Source organism: Benincasa hispida, chromosome 1, assembly GCF_027475165.1.
Source record: "Benincasa hispida cultivar pf3 chromosome 1, pf3_genome.v1.1, whole genome shotgun sequence".
NCBI lineage: Eukaryota > Viridiplantae > Streptophyta > Magnoliopsida > Cucurbitales > Cucurbitaceae > Benincasa > Benincasa hispida.
The window spans coordinates 5,111,629-5,128,076 of NC_143478.1; positions in this window are offsets into that span (position 1 = coordinate 5,111,629).

Here is a 16,448-nt window from a genome sequence, read left to right on the forward strand (position 1 = left end):
TTTAGGAGAAATTCTTATAAATAGAAAAATCTAAAAAATATTTATACTTTATAGCAAAAAGTTCCAAAAATGCTTGCACTTTTGGAACTTTGTGCTATAAAGTGTAAATATTTTTAAATATTTTTTTATATTTAAAAAGACCCGTTTGATTAGTAAATATTTATGAGTAGCAAATGACATGTCTAATAAGCATGAATGGATATAATATTTCATGTGTGTTATATTTGTAATATTGGAGCATAAATTATCCGTAAACTAATGAAAATAAATAGAAATAAAATAAATATATGTATATTTAATTGTATCATAAGCAAAAAAAAAATTAAGTTAATAATAAGTTCAAGTTGATTTGGGTTATTTTAGGTGACCCATGAACCAATCCAAGCTATAAAATTTTCATTTATTTGGACCTAACCCAACCCAAACCGCACGGGTTGGATTGGGTTGATCAATTTTTTCGGACTACCTGATTTTTTGAACACCCATAAGGCAAGTGATAATTTCCTTATAGTCAAATAATAGATTTAGACAACATGCATTGCTTTGTTTCAATCCAAGTCTTTATAGTGAAATAATACATTAAAACAACAATAATAATAAAGATTAATAAATATATGTATCTTTTATCACTGAAATAAAATAAGTATAGTAAACCTAATAAAAAAATGGCAAATGGGTATTTCTATATTAAGATTAAAAAGAAAACCAAAATATGAACAAAGAAAGTTAATAACATTGATTTCTTGGCATCGAGTAGTATCTAACCAACATTCCAAATTGAGCATGGGCTTTTAAGATTTGTAGGTTTCTACTATTACATGAGAAGACGAAGCAATTAGTATAAGATTCAAAATAAAGATAAAATGTCAAATCTCCATTTTCATTGTATTTGTGGGAATGAAGCAATTAGTATAAGATTCAAAACCGAGTCTTCTGTTAAGTTCATCTAACCAGCAGAACGACGCCTGTTCCTACAGTTCCTAGCCATGTGCCCAGGTTTATTACAATTAAAGCAGAGAAACTGTACCGTTTCTCCTGAAGAGGGCTTCTGTTTTTTCTGTTGGTTCTAGTTGTTGGAGCCACGATTCTGACCCTTCCTCTTATCCCCTTAGATTTTTTTTCAGGTTTTACCACGGCAGATGCAGGTTTCCCAGGTACTGCATTCACATCCTCCCTCTGGTCCTACTTCTGAGCTTTCTCCTTGATCCTTAGCCAAGTGATAAGACTCTCCAAGGAGAACTCCTTGGTCTTATGCTTCAAAGTGTTATTAAAGTCCTTCCACAAAGGGGGCAGTTTCTGGAACTTGAGATAATGGCTAACAACATATTTCTTCGACCCGACTTCCTCGGTACGCCTTTTGCAGGGCATCCCATACCTTCTTCACTGTCTTCATAGTACTATAGTAGTCATACAGATTATCAGTCAAACCCTTTTAACTATTGTTCAGTTGGTTCATCTAAAGAGATGATCAGCTTATCTCTAGTACAAATTTTGACAACTTTCTTGACGGTGAGAAAGAACAACATCTTTTGCTTCCACCATTTGAAGTTCGCTCCTTCGAATCGAAATGGACGGTTGATGTCAGATATCATAACATCATTATTGCTAGTGAGGTCACGAAGCTCGCTCTCTTTAAGACGTTTCGTGGCTCTGCCCAAGTGTGCAAGTATGTATGGAGAATTGCCACGTCATCCCCAGGATAAAATAGCCAAAGAAACCCGATCGAAAATGCACTGTTACCGACTAGAACACACACCCTTTCTGTAACGCCCCAGGCCCAGGATTTGGAATCCGGATTTGGCCCCTAATGGCCCAACATTCCCCTACGTCCTCTGTGACCTGGCTCGTCATCCTCCCTAAACCAACACTGGTCCTTTCAACATGCTTTGTTCTCACTCACATGCATTCTAGGAAAATTCCCAAGAGGACCCAACATAGGATTGCTCCAAGCTAAGCACGCTTAACTTTGGAGTTCTTATGATTGAGCCACCGAAAAGGAAGGTGCACCTTCTTGGTATAGGTAGTAACTTTCAATTCTTTTAAGCCTTTCTTAACCATACTTTCATGTCCTCAGGATCCCTCTCATTTCGATGTGATATCGGTTTATTCATGTTGTGTTTGAACGCATTTATATGGTGAAAATATTGTACCTTAAAGTGCTTAGGATTGACCTCGGTCAGCCCCGTGTGAAATTTTGATCATAATTTCACGCTCCATTAATAATTATGAGCCTTATCCTTGAACTTGGCTCTTCACCTCAACTTGGTCTCTTGGCCTCGACATTGATTGCCTCAACCTTAGATATTCGTTTCAAATTAGTCGAGTCTCATCCTTGGACTTGGGCCTTCGCCTCAACTTGGTATTCTCGGCCTTGACATTGGTTTCTCAGCCTTTGCTATTTGTTTCAACTTGGTATCCTTGGCCTCAATTTGATATCTTCTGCCTCGATATTGGTAGCCTCAGCCTCGACCTTGGCTCTTCGCTTCAACTTGGTCTCCTCGGCCTCGGCATCAATTTCCTTAGCCTCAGCCTCAATCTCTACCTTAGTTCATCGCTTCAACCTGGTCTCATCGTTCTTAGCATTGGTAGTCCCAGCCTTGGCCTCAGCCTCAACAATGGTAGCCTCGGCCTAAGTCGTCTTGAACTCAGCTTCAACTCTTTGACATGTTGGCTTCTTTGACTTGGTCATGGGTAATTCACTTATAGCTTCCGCTTTCAGAAATTCTTCTTTAATATGATTGTCAAAGCTAAGCCATTATAGCCTTTATTTCCTTAATTTTGCATAGATTTTCAATCCTTTATTGGTATATCACTCTCATCGCCACAAATGGTGCTAACTGTTTATGCCAAATTTTGGCCAAGGAAGAACATATATGACCTCCACGTGACAACAACGGTAAATTTGTAATTTGAGGAAGAGATGATCTGCAAAACAAAGAAAAATAACCTTGATGCCTAAGTCAGTAAGAGAATTGTAAAATAGAGAATAAGTTAGAAGTTTATAGTTCTCATATGGAACGATCATGGCATATTTATAGCAGATTTGAGATAGGGTTTATCTTAGTCCAACTAGGATTAGGATATGAGTTTCCTAATCCTAGATAAGATAGGTTATCTGTCACACCCCGCCCCGAGCCCACACTCCTGAGCCCGAGGAGAGGCATGAGGGACCGTAGATACCACCCTTTTGTGATACCTACTGTCCAACTGAACCTCTTTCCAACACTCAATAAAATTTAAGTCAAGGAGATAATAACAATTGATTAAGTAGGCCCATTTTATTACAGCAATATAATGTTCATACAACTCCAAGACTTAATTACAAAGTTTACACAACCATTCTTAAACCCTCCGGAAGTGTAACTATGGCTTGTGGCAGACCTTGACCTTAGCAGCACCTTGGAACTCCTCACCTTTCGCTACCTGAGGGGGAGGGGGGGAGAAGAAAAATATTTGGAAAACATTAGCTATAAAGCCCAGTGAGTGGTGTCTTTAAATAAACAATAACTTTGACTACAGGAATATACTTTTTGGAAATCAATACATAATCAATAAGTACATTACCACAAGTTCACAATTATTTCTCCAGCTAGACCACTGGATTATCCCCAGCTCATCCACTGGACAAACATTCACAGCCATACCACTCGTTATTCCTGACATGATTGTATCTTAAAGCAATATAACAACAATTCTTGTGGAAACTTTCCCTATACCCTATTATCCCACCAATGTGCACATCGACTATATTCTCGCTAGCTATGTTTAGGCAACTTGACTATATTTCCCGCCGGTCATCACCGACTATAATTTCCCGGCAACCAAAGCCAACTATCTTTTCCCACCGATCGAAGCCGACTATATTTTCCCGCCAAGTACCTTTTTAAGCATGTTAACTGTATATCCCGGGTACAATTCCAGTTTCCAACACAACATACAAGCAATATTTTATCAAACATAGTAACACAATAAACATGTATTCTTGTTCATGCCCATTTAATATTATCCCCTATATATTTACCTATATATATAGAAATACATCAATAATACAATAACACAATAACCACTCACCTTGGTTGGTTATGAACTTTCCTTTCCGAAGTGCCTTAGGTTTCCTCGGTTTCCCTTTTAAACCCTAAATTCCATATTCAATTATCAGCTTAGATTACTCATAGTTCAAGAACTTATTTAAAATACTTCCTTCTAAAAACATGTTCTAAAATGTCTCAAAAATCTTACCCTAAAATCTTAGCTCAGAACTCCTCGTGATTTGGCCAGAATCACCAAAACATCAAGGATGGCTCAAGCTTTTCCGACAGCTCGACCCTCCTGTCTTTTCCTCATTCTTCAGCCCGATTCCTTGGAGATTCTTCTCTATCAGCCCTACCCTAAAAAATAGACTCTCAGAGCTTTCAGGTGGCTTTGGAATCACTCCAAACCATGAGTATTCTGGGAGAACTTCTCGTCCCAAGTTGATTCTTTCCAGACCTTTCTGTCCAACAGCATCTTCTCCTCTTGGAACTTTTTGACCGACGCATGGTCTTGCTACCAACGCATTCGTTCTTCCATCAATACATAGTCTCCTCCCAATTAGCCCTTATACACTCTTCCTAATGTCCTTTGAAGAGAATTCGAGTTATGATGCGAAAGATAAGTCCTTGGCCCTATTTATAAGCGTCCAAAATCTCTCCAAGGCCGACACCTCCTACTTGGCCGCATGTCATGTCCTTTCCTTACACTATTAATGGAATCTTACATCAATCCAAGGTGTCTTCCTCTTCCTTTAGCCAATGCATAGCCCTCAAATTTGCATGTCTTCTTGTACATCCACCTCATTTTCTTAAGGCCTATGATTCCATCCCAAAAAGCCACATGTCCGAATGACGACCTTGAATGCGTCCATCCAACTTTATATGCATTCATCCCTCATATGTGTCCTTCTAACTTCATATGCGTTCATCCAACCTTACATTTTGCCCTTACGGTATCTTTAAATCTCATCATAACACCCTTCAAGCCATTGCTGCCTATCATCTTTCCTCATATGCGACCTAACCTCGATTGTGCCATTTTCAATTAACACAACCTTACCTTGTGCATCCTATTTATGCAACTTGGTCGCATATGCTTGATGCTCGCAAGGCCCATCCTTGGTCGCATGCCCTCTACCGCATGGCTCACCTTTGCCCTATGTGCTCAACTAGGATTATGACCAACCCTCTTCCACCGCATACTATTTGCTCAAGCCTTGTCCTATGCGCCCACACGCCCTCGGATGTCCAACGCATATAGCACATTTCCAACGTATGGCAACCCTTGAGTCAAGCTAGTTCTCAAGTCAACTCCTCATGGTATAACTTACCATTGCCTAGGCTCTTGCTAACGCATCCCTTATGACCAATGCATGTGTGTCCTTGTTGCTTGTCAACATCCTTAATCTCTTGCTCGAGACCAATGCAACCAGTCCTCATAAACCTTATTACCGCAAGCCTTAGCAACGCAAAGACAATTCACCATGCACTCACCATGGCTTGTCTCCTCGCCTAGCTCATCCTTAGTAAGGCCGTCGCATAGCACCATCGCATAGTGTTGCCGCATACCATCGTGTAGCATTGCCGCATCTCTCGTGTAGCATCGCCGCATCCATCGCGTAGCATCGCTGCATACGTAGCATCGCCGCATCCATCATGTAGTATCGCCGCATCCATCGTGTAGCATTGCCGCATCCATCGTGTAGCATCGCCGCATACCATCTCGTAGCATTGCCGTACCATTTCCGCATGCCTCCATCGCGTAGCATTGCTTCTTTTACCACACGATCAACAAGCGCGCGCAGCTTCAATGCCCAGTGCCCTTGTTCGTGTAACTTGAGGCTGCCGCATGCGTTTTTCTAACCTCTCAAAACATTGGTTGCCACATGCGTTTCTCTTGGCCACACTTTGGCTTTCTTAAACACCCCCAAATAACCTCTAAATGAGCAAGGCCAATGCATGGAACAACACTTAGTCAATTTTCTAGCTTTCAACACATAGTTCCTCTTTGGATTCATACTTAACCAAATTTTCACTAGTTAAGGCTTATTTCAAAGCTACTAAACAAATCTATTTAAACACTTAGAATTTTCCTCCTCTTTGACCTAGGTAACTTCCACTTAGTTAATCCCCTTAATCACCTACTTAAATAGGGAAAAATGGAAATCCGGGTTTCAAATTTACTTCCCCCTTAAGAAAATTTCGTCCTCAAAATTTACTCGAACTATCTCCAGTTTAAGGTTTCACAACAACCACTATTGTAACCTCTTATAACCTTGTCTATTACCACGCTTCCAGTGCGCTACTCTGATACTAATTTCTTGATACCCCACCTAGCCCTTGCGAAGCTAGATGTTGAACCCAACTGTCTACAACATAGCTTCTCTATCTCAAATACTAAACGAGAATAATTTAAATTCATCCTTACCTCCCTCGGTAGATCTTCAGGTAGCAGTGTGAGTTTCAACTCCGGTTGCCTGCTAGGTCATGCCACTTCCGCCATTTGTCTTAGTCTATTTCGACTAATTCTTAGGATTCTTTTTAAACCTTTACTCTACCACACTTCCCTCTGGTTTTACTAAACTCAAACCTCAAGTTTCCTAGACTTAATCCTTCGATTTTTAAGAATTTATGCTTTGATACTGGACTAGTATCAACTCAATCTCAACCTTTCCTCAGGTTTTACATATACCTTTACTCTGATACCAAGTGGTATCAACTAACTCTTTAACCTTCCCAGAACTTATACTTTGATACTAAGCTGGTATAAACTAATTCCTCAACTTTCCCTAGAGCATGAACAAGAATACATTTTTATTGTGTTACTATGCTTCATAAAATATTGCTTGTATGTTTTGTTGAAAACTGGAATTGTACCCGGGATATATAGTTAACATATTTGAAAAGGCACATTGGCAGGAATGTAGGGTATAAGGAAATTTTCCACAAGAATTGTTGTTATATTGCTTAAAGATACGATCATGCCAGGAATAACCAATGATATAGCTGGGAATGTTTGACCAATGGATGAGCTGGGATAATTCAGCGGTCTGGCTGGAGAAATAATTGTGAACTTGTGGTAATGTGCTTGTTGATTATGTATTGATTTTCAAAAGTATATTTCTATAGTCAAAGTTATTGTTTATTTAAAGACACCACTCACTGGGCTTTATAGCTCATGTTTTCCAAATGTTTTTCTTTCCCCCTCAGGTAGCAGAAGGTGAGGAGTTCCAGGATGCTGCTAAGGTCAAGGTCTGCCACAAGCCACAATTACAATTCCAGAGGGTTTAAAGAATAATTGTTGTAAATTTTGTAATTAAGTCTTGGAGTTGTATGAACATTACATTGCTGTAAAATAAAATGGGCCTACTTAATCAGTTGTTGTTATCTCCTTAACTTTAAGTTTACTAAGTGTAGTAAAAAGGTTCAATTAGATAGTAGGTATCACAAAAGAGTGGTATCTGTGGTCCCTCACACCTCTCCACGGGCTCAGGAGTGTGGGCTTGGGGTGGGGTGTGACATTATCTCTTAAGCTAAATAGGTCCAGGCATGCATTTAACATGCCCTATTAATCAAATTTCAACATGTGACATCCCAAATTTTTTAATTAAAAAAATAAAAAAAGAAAAGGCGATTCCATTCTAAAATCTCATTTTCAATATTTTCCTGTCTGAACTTAATATCTACCATTTTCTCTCTCTACTTAATCTCAACCATTCATTCTCTTTACTCTGGACCCAATGGTTGAGGCTAAATTCTTCAATTTTTATTATCATTCAATTTTCATCCTCCTAGCCACCTCCTTGAGAAAAATTATATAACAAAAAACTCCAACACCTTATTCCTTCTTTGTTCATCTTAGAGAAAATTGTTGGAGTTTCATTGATCTAAACTTGTATATTTTACCTATTTAGAGGTGATTTGTCACATCCCACACAAGATTACCTTCCTAACCTGGACGGAATGGTGACTGCAGCAGTTACCAACCCTTTTGCTGGCACCTACTGCCTATCTTACCTGTTAAATATTTCTCAAAACCTGAATACATACAAATTAACTCAGAACTTAACACATTTACATTACAAGGTTTGGCAGCATTATTCATACATGGATATTACAACCTAGTGAGCCCCATCAAGAATACTAGTTACTAGACAGACACATGTGTACTAACTAACATAGATCTTCAATTACGCTTCCTTCAACCTGTTTCTTTGAGCGGCAGAGCAGCAGCAGAATAGTCTTTTGGGAACTGAACACTACCTGAAAGAAAACATTTGAAAACGTGAGCTAGAAGCCCAGTGAGTGACTTAATAAAAATATAAATCTCATGCTCAAAACCGAAAGCTTGAAAACATAATACTGAAACTAAAGTATACCGAGCAAACGTGTATATAAAACCTTTAAAACCACCATCAAACATTATTATTCCTTAGTTGAGAACGAGCATACGTCGCTCTAGCTCCCAACGTCTATTACCGGCCAAGAGACCTATACTCTGGCCTCCCTTTGCTGGTATATAGCCGAGGAGACCCATACTTCAGCCTCTCATTCAGAACTACCTACGGCACGTGGAGTTTTCTATGTACCGTCAACACCTTAGGTACATTTATTCAGATACCTCCTTACCTTTAGTATCCGGCTCACTTAAGCTATCAGGTTCTCAAATATAGCATAGAAAACTCTTTAGGATACCTTCTCTACCTTCAGTATCCCTTTTCATTATGTTTAGGAATACCAACGCATGTACTTTAACAATCTTAGGTATTTAAAACATAGCACATCAAGTTTCATTCAACCTTAGCTTTAACCCTAACGCATGTTTCATACTTTGTAAAATAAGTTGACTTAAATCATGTTGAACTAGCTTGTAAAAACTATTAGCATGCGTTAGATATGGAAAACATACTTGGAAAACTCATACATTAGTAACACCAAGCGTTGATAAACACTCATAAGCATTAGCAATTCCAAACTATCCTTCTAGCCTAAGAGAAGATATGATCGCCTTTATCCTTAGTTGAGAGTGAACTATTAGATCTAACCCTCAATGTCAACCTTGTTCGGGGAGAACCCTTTTTCTCAATCCCTCGATGTCGTATTACCTACGTGCACGTAGTTATAACTGAGTACCGTCATACCTTAGGTACTTGACTAGGATACCTTCTCATTGTCCTTCAGTATCCTTAGGATACCTTCTCGTTGTCCTTCAGTATCCTTAGGATACCTTCTCATTATCCTTCAGTATCCATCATATAACTAGTCATAAACATTTAGTCGAACACTAAGGCTTAGTGTTCTAATCATCATACTAGTTCATCATAAAAATGGAGTTACTTAAACATGCTGAAAGTATTTAGACAAGATAACATATTTAAATCATGTCAATTCCATGGAAAACATGCTTTACTTAGCATGCAAAACAGTTTCACAAATATGTTGCTTGGCACCTCATTTAAACACTTAGCATGAGAAATATCTTCAAAGAAATCACAGTTTCTAAATCATTAAAATAGTAAGTCATCACATAATCACGCACAGCTCGTTGGCCTCTTAACGGGATATACGCCTCTCCTAGCTCTTCTTGGCCTGAAAGAACATAATTCCCAGTTAAACTTCTTAGAATTCTTAGCAAAATACCTCAAATAGTTCATTTACTACTGGAATTTTCATCATCAAAGACAGCTTTACTAGCAAGATTCTCCTTATGAGCAAGATCAAGCTTTTCCCTAGCGATACTCACCTTACCAGCGATACCAACGATACTCACCTTACCAGCGATACTCAGCCCAATTTCTAACGAGATTTCCTTCTAGAGCGAGATCCTCAGCACAAAATTAGTGATATTGGCTTCATAAGCGAGATCCTCCTTCTCTATATGAGCTGTTTGCTTGTTCTTCCCAAGTAGCTGTCTGCTTATGCACAGATTCTCTGTTACAATTTCAATAATTCATAACTCAAAATACAGCCCTCTTTTGAAAAAACTTCCTTCTACAAAAATGTTTAGAATTGAGTTAATTACCTTAAAATTTCAACTCAAAATTCCTCATCGTTTAATCTGAAAACTCAAAACTTCATCATTGGCCCCAATTCAAGCAGCTACCTGCTTGTTCAACAATTTCCAATTCAAACTTCAAAATTATATAACTCGATTTTCAAACCTCATCTTAAAAAGTTTCATTCTACAAAGTTGTTTATAACTGAGTTAACAATACTACCTCAAATTTTTAGCTCAAAACGCTTCGTAATTCGTCCTGGAGTTTCAATTTTTCACTGATGGCCTAGATTCACCCGAGAAACGAACCCTTCGTATTTATTTTGCCCCTCCGGCCTTATTCCAAAAAGTTTTCCTTCCAGAAGCTCAGCCACAAAAAATAGACACACAGAGCTTTCAAATGCCACTAGAATTACACAAATAGCCTAAGTAGTTTGTCCAAACCAACCCAATGAATTTGATATTCTTGCTTATATTATTGCCTAAAATCCAACATGAACCCTCCTTGTGCCACCTGGCCCACTCTTGGTGATGAAGGGCTAGGATTTAGCAGGATTTCCTTTTGTTAACTTCACTCACAATATTACTTCAACACTACACCTCATTAGATGGCATGGTCTCATTCATATGCTTATTATGCATTCCATCATCAAGCATGACCTTCCTTAGCTTAGCCGAGTTTTGTCCTACTTTTAAACTTAACTACCCAAGAGCTTATTTCTTCTTGCTTCCATCTTCTACCCTTCCTAAGATATGGCTTCATTTAGCTCATTAGAATACATCACATTACTTACGCTTACTTTAAGTAATTAGAGTTCGGGTTTTACATGATTCTTTTATTTTAATTTTTTATTGGGTTGTGTGTTAAGGTGTGGGTATACCTTGGGTTGTAAGAAAAAGTTAGTAGATCCGGAACCAGTGAAATGAATCTAGGTTTCTCTTTAGCATAGGTGAAAAAAAAGGGTCGTATAGGTTATATTCTCACCTGCAAGAGAACTTTTATGAGTAAAATACCCAAGAAGGTGTCTTGGAGAGTGGACATAGGCACACTGCCGAACCATTATAAATTTGGTGTCTTCTTTTTCCTAAACTCACTTTATTTTTGCACTTAGTTTATTTTCTAATTTGTTTATAGTATGTTGGGGTCGATTTGTTGTTTTGCATACTTATGTTTTTAGCTATCAACTTGAAGTGATTGGTTGATGTCCTTTTATTAATTTGAAGTTCAACTTTAATTGTCACATTTAGATTAATTAGAATTTCGATTTATGATATATGTTACTAACTTGAAATGATTGTTTGATACTATTTAATTTTCTTAAATTGAAATTTAAGTTTAGTTGTCATAGTTAGAAATTTAAAATTAAAATTAGTAGACAACTCTACTCATCCCCCCGCCCCCCGTTATGACTCTAGTAAAAATCATCTTGTAGGAGTCTCTTTTGAAAGCATAAGGGAATTGGGAGAAAGAAATCTTTCAGGCAAAGAATTTTTTCTCTATGCTTTGATTGAAAGAGAAAGATTTGTGAGAGAGATGGAGAGTTTATGCTGAATACAGATCCCTATGCATTTAATGTAGAGGGAAAAATAACTCTTCACTCTCTCCATTCCTCGGTATTACAAGGAGTTATTTATTTAATTTATTTAGTTATTTTATATTTAATTAAATAAACATTTGAAATCATATTCGAATGTAAATTTTTATCATAACCTATAGTTTTAATATGAATGTCATTCATATTAATTTATTATTTGTATCATATTCAAATACATTAAACCTCTCAAATTATACAGTTTATATTTGGACTTTATTTATAATTAACTATATACTATAATGTATCTATATACATTATATTAATTAGCATATATTTTCCTAAATTAATTTGACCATTTCAAATAATTCTTTTAAAATCTTTTGGTCCTCGTTGATCCATTGTGAACTAGCATGGAAATTTAATGGACATACAAATTATAAGATCCAATGATTCGATATTAATTAATTAAACTTTTAGTTAATTAACCAACATTAATTAACTATGGGGAAAACTACTATTAACACATGGTTGCACTTTTATGCACCGCAGAACGTGTTGCGTTCATGGATATAATCATTTCGTGTAAGTCAATCCTTCACGAGTTGTTCGTAATTATAAGGGTTTCAGTTGGGTTAAATGTCCATTTTACCCCTGTAATTACCTTTGTATCCTTAAGTACCACTGATTCTCTAATGAACAATTTGTTTATGGCTCAACCATAGACTAAGTCCCTCTTGGACCAATGAAAGGGAGGGCTCTATTATTCAAGTCCTAGATTTAGCACTTAAAGGAACTAATCATCGTACTTAGCCTATACAGCAAGTAATGAATTCCAGCTTATGAAATTATGTTCCCAACTCCTCATTCAGTCAAGTCCCCAAAATGGTAGGCTTATTGAGTTTGGACTTAGGCCACTCTCACCCATGCAAATCAAAGGATGAGCCCTCACAGGTAGAAGTTCATAATTCACTCAGGATTAAGATCAAGTTACATATGATCATCTTATGCAATATTAATCTCTTCAGTCAACAAAGTTACAAAGAAAGATCAATGGTTTTGCGATCCAATCTTATACAAACTCATTGTATAGGATATCGACACTCACATGTCCCCAAATGAACGATTTAGATCACATCATTTGTAATAATTATAAAGTGAGTCGTATCCATAGTGTCACCAAGATAAAAGCACCCAACCTTATCCATATACTATAAACCCTTTAGGTTATTACTTGAATATGATCCATCTATTAAAGGAACTCTAAATAGAGCACCAGTGAGCGGAAGGGGATCGTTCCAAGTTCCATTGAGAAATAACACTAAAAATTACAGTCTAGAAGAATATATTAAACATAATCAATAAATTACAACATGCTTTTTTAAATGAATAGACAAGGGATAAAGTATGCAAACCTTTGAAGAACCTTTATTCAAGTATCCCTCGATCGTTTAGCAACTCGTTCAACAGCACGAACTCGAACGCAACGATTAGAACTCGATCTCAACGAATGACTGAATGAACCTCGATCACAATCAAGTTCAACTCGATCCTCGAACGAAACTAGAACACCACCACAAGAGTTACATTGGTATTCTCGGTGTGAGAATCCAAGAGTTGTAGGCTCTATGTGACTTTGGGTAGAGGAATGAAGGAGGTAGACGATTGAGTAAGTAGGAGATGGAAGAAGTCTATTGTATAGACTAGATACTCGATCGTTTAGTAAGAAAAAGACTATCGTATAGACTTACTATTCGATCGTGCACTAGAAGAAATTTGGGCTTTAATGTCGGTTACCTTTAATGTCGGTTTTAAATCGACATTAAAGGGCTTCAATAACATTGCCTTTAATGTCGGTTGCAACCGACATTGAAGGTCTTTAATGTCAGTTGCAACCGACATTAAAAGTCTTTAGTGATTAAAGCATGTTGGTTGCAACCGACATTAAAAGCATAATGTCATTAAAAGCAAAAGAAAATGAGATGTCAGGGGTGCAGTAAATAAAACTGACATATCACCAGGTTCTTCTTATTCCCCAAAAAAAAAGTAACCAAATAAACAAAATAAATGTACACACACAAAGATGAAGACAGTAATAATAAAAATACTTTATACCTCACAACCCAGAAATTACATAACACGAACACACACAACCATAACCACCAAATTATTTAGTCCATTCCTTTCTAAAATTCACAGTAGTAACTCTACTTTATTAGTATTCAAAAACCTGAGGAGTGCAAGTCCTCAGTGATGTCTCGGCAGCTTCTCCTTGATCTTCTCCATTATTCCCTTCTTCTCATGCTGCTCACAGTACTGGGCCGACGAATAACCGCCCAACGTTGTGGTTGACACTGTCTGGGGCTCATAATGATGTCCTGGCATCTTTTCCTTTACCTTCTCCTTCAGCCCCTTCTTTCTCCTCCTCCCTACATGACCGTCATCTTCCGACTGACACATTTTCACAATAAAATCATCAATTCTTCCGTTTTAAATCAGACCAAATAAAACAATGAAAATATATGCAAACATTAAGGTTGTTTGAAGGAACTTGCAAGGTGGAGTTCTAAATGCATCCACCAATTTTTTTTTTATATTTTAATTTTTTTATAAAGATGGATGATGCAGCATGAACTACACATCTAATCAAATAAAAAAAATTGAACAATGATGGAGATTAAAACATATTATTGATATTTTTTAGTCGTGAACTAAAAACACAACTCCACCTCCTACATGTAGCTTAGACAAGTTTTGGACTAGAAAATTAGAAGGTTTATGTCCAGACTTACAGAGCTGGAACTGGAGCTTCCAGAGTGATGAAGTATGCCTCCATGTTTCTTATGCTATTGATCGTGTCCTCCTCCATAATCGGTGCCACCATGAAGTATGCCTCCATGCTCCTTATGCTATTGATGGTGTCCTCCTTCAAAACCATACAGCTCAATGCCAACACTAGAAGATAGAAGTTGTAAGAAGGTATGGTCCCGGATGATGGAGTCAGGTCAGGCGAAATCCCATTGCCGGCATCAATGGTCGAGGTCAGTATGGTTAATTCAAAAGTTGCAATATTAACCTTGACCTTTTCTAAATTTTCATTAAAATTTAGAAAATAATCAGGATTAGGGATAAAAGAAGTGATAAAAGAAGTGGTATTAAGAAAAGCATAATTTCCACCAATCAAGGCTTGTTTATAATAAACTGATGATTAAATGTGGCAGTCATCCCCAATTGATCCAAATACCTTAATCAATATAAAAAAAAAACATTATAAACATTATAAACTTGTTTTTCATTAACAGCTAACAGCCATAAACTCTTCAAATAAAAAGCAGAAGAATAATAATATGCCTCAATGTTCATGAAAGCTTCTACTTAGAACAAAACAATAGAAACACAAACCTCCTTTTTTGGTGTTGAGGTCAGTATGGTTAATTCAAAAGTTGCAATATTAACCTTGACCTTTTCTAAATTTTCATTAAAATTTAGAAAATAATCAGGATTAAGGATAAAAGAAGTGATAAAAGAAGTGGTATTAAGCAAAGCATAATTTCCACCAATCAAGGCTTGTCTACAATAAACCTGATGATTAAATGTGCCAGTCATCCTCAATTGATCCAAATACCTTAATCAATCCAAAAAAAAAAACATTATAAACAATTAAACATTATGAACATTATAAACTTGTTTTTCATTAACAGCTAATAGCTAACAGCCATAAGCTCTTCAAATAAAAAGCAGAAGAATAATAATATGCCTCAATGTTCATGAAAGCTTCTACTTAGAACAAAACAATAGAAACACAAAACAATAATAATATGTCATCTGAATTCCTTGCTGTTGCAAGAAATCCATCTCCTCCCCACCCCTTCCAAACACCTAAAAAATATACAGACAAAAAAGGTTTAAGACAAAGGATTGAAAGTGAAAATGTTATCATAATTCATATTCAACTAACCGTGTTTATTGGGAATGTGCATAAAAGATACTCACTTGACGCTTATGTTCTAGAAAAATTTCACCAAATATTAAACCACCACACAATATGCGAGAGTAGAGGTATGAGTGAGAGTGAGAGGGGATTTATGTGCGAGAGTGAGAGTAGAGGTATGAGCGAGAGCGAGAGTAGCTAGTGGAGGGACGAGCGAGAGCGAGAGGGCTGCGCTGCAAAGACTATTAGCGAGAGCAAGAGCGAGAGCGAAAACGAGAGCGGATGGACTTTATGAGCGAAAGCTAGGGATTTGGGCGAGAGGGGAGGGATTTGGGCGGAGATATATATGTTGTGGTTTGCAGGATTGGAATATCTGAATATGGCACACTTATGTAACAAATGGTGCTGGAAAAAAATGTCAAAAGAATTACTAACTTGGGCCTTTCTGTTCTCTTGTGTTTCTTCTTTTTCTTTAGCTTGACACTTTCCAGAGAGATCAAACCTGAAAACAAATTATTAGGAGCAAAATCAATCTTGAATATGATAATGATAACTTTATCTTCCTAATAAACAGCAACTGCAAGAACTTTAAAGATATCATGAAGTAAAAATGTGCTTCAGTGCACTGATACAAGCAAAAATGCCACATTTCTGCCATTCATGGAATGACTGTAAAGACATAATCGAACTTGCAAATATTGATAATACTCTCAAATTTTAATATAGAACGACATACCAGTAAGCTCTCCAACACCTGAAATGTTAACTTATTCTAAATCTGATGAGTCTGATCTCGTACTTTGTCGTACACTTCTCCTAGTTTGTGCACTAGATTTTGAAGCATTTATGGATGATTTACCTTCATGGAAGATGACTTGACATTTTGCCAATCTATCTTCCAATTCCTCTGTGCTGAATTCGTCAGTTCCACCAAGCTCATCAAATCCTACCAGATGTAT